Source organism: Apodemus sylvaticus, chromosome 8, assembly GCF_947179515.1.
Source record: "Apodemus sylvaticus chromosome 8, mApoSyl1.1, whole genome shotgun sequence".
NCBI classification, from domain to species: domain Eukaryota; kingdom Metazoa; phylum Chordata; class Mammalia; order Rodentia; family Muridae; genus Apodemus; species Apodemus sylvaticus.
In genome coordinates, this window is record NC_067479.1 from 77,781,325 (window position 1) to 77,783,178 (window position 1,854).

Genomic DNA, 1,854 nt, shown 5'->3' on the forward strand with positions numbered 1-1,854 from the left:
AAAATCAATAAGATAGAAAAACCCTTAGCCAAAGTAACTAAAGGACACAGCAACAGTTCTCAAATTAACACAATCAGAAGGGAGACATAACTTCAGAAACTGAGGAAAATAAAAGCTTAGCTGGATGGGCTGAACTGAGCCCCCTGTTGCCAGGCTGTGGGCTTTCTGGTGGGGTGCAGAATTTGGTGCCAGTGGGAGGGCGTCCCCTGCAGCAGAGCTGGCCTGGCTCCATGCTGCTGCTGGTGTCCTGCCTGCATGGACTGGGACACAGTTCCTAACCTCCCTGCTGGTGCTCACACAGTCCTTTTCCAGGCCCATCTTGGTGGGAATGCACAGGGCACAACACAGACCAGTGAGGAGCTGGCCTCTGCAGGAGGCAAGATGACTGTGGAACTGCCTGTACCTGCCTGCCAGTGCCTCCACAGCTACTGCTACCCACATCTCCAACAGCAATGTGACCAGCATGGCTGAGAGCAGGAAGGTCTCTGCTACCAGCCTGGCCTGACACCCGCCCTGCTTCTGCCCTTGTCAGACCACAACACTGAGAGTCCCGGTTGGCAGTCCTTCCATCCTATGCTGCACTAGAGTATTTCTTGGCTGTCTGCAGCTCAGTCTTCTATGACTTGTTCTACAGGATCTTGCAGAAGTCAAGTCAGAATTCAACAATCATGGTGTGGAGCCTGCTGCTTTCTTGGTTTTGCTAAAACAAATGTACAGCAATGACATTGATCTAGAGGCAGACACAGTGCTTGCCAATTTGTATGCTGGTAAGAAGTCCATTGTGACTCCCCTAGCCAAGGTCTGCATCAACTTTCTGGAAATAAATCTGGAAGCCAAGAATACTTGTGTCCTGCTGTCCCAGAGCAGACGATTTGAGGATCCTGAACTGACCTAGCAATCCGGGGAAGTCATTGATGAACAGGCTGAAATGGCCCTGAGGTCTGAATGCTTTGGTGAAATTGACAGTCAGACACTGGAGATCATTGTAACCAGGGATGCCCTCAATAACAAGGAGTCTGTGGTCTTTGAGGCTGACTTGAACTGGGCTGAGGCTGTATGTAAGACACAGGGCCTCCAAGTCACTCCCCACAAGAGGCATGTTTTGGAAAGAGCCTCTACCTGGTTCAAATTCCAACTATGACCATAGAGGATCTTGACAATAGTGCTGACCAGTCAGATATCCTGACCTTAGAAGAGACCTACAACATCTTCTTCAGTACACTGCAGCCAAAAAGCCCCTCCTTGAATTCACCCTGACCAAGAGGAAGGGCCCTGCTCCAGAGGTGACAACACTTCCGGTCTTCTGGCTACCACAGTAATCAGTGGAGGTACCATGGGGGATGTGACAGCATCCAGTCTGCAGAGAACAGCCTGGTGTTCATTGCTGGGCCAAGATGGCGTTCCACAGGTGGAAGGCATACTTGGAATCAAGGTAGTCCTAAATGCCTGCCCAATGATACCCTAGATTCAGGACACTTGGCCTCCCATTCAAGACAAAGATTGCTACCAAGTCACTTAAAATAGTTCCAAAATATTTAAGTGAATTTTCATAAAAAAGATTTCACAGAACAAGAAAAAACATAGCTTGTCTCATAAGAAAAGCCTATGCTCAATAAATCCGGAAAATCTAGATGAAATGGGTGATTCTGATTTATTTAACTATTTTTAAACTGTATGAGTGCTCTGCTGTATATACACACACATGCCACAAGAGGGCATCAGATCCCCTTATAGATGGTTGTGAGCCACCATGAGGTTGCTGGGAATTGAACTCTGGACCTTTGGAAGAGCAGCCAAGGGAGATGGCTCTGAACTGCTAAGCCATTTCTCCAGCTCACTACCACACACCTAAGT

General features: G+C 48.2%; 1 pseudogene; it reads left to right on the plus strand.

Moving 5' to 3' along the window:
- The first annotated feature begins 255 nt into the window (after window positions 1-255).
- Window positions 256-1,524, plus strand: LOC127691099 (BTB/POZ domain-containing protein 6-like; annotated as a pseudogene).
- The last annotated feature ends 330 nt before the right edge of the window (window positions 1,525-1,854 follow it).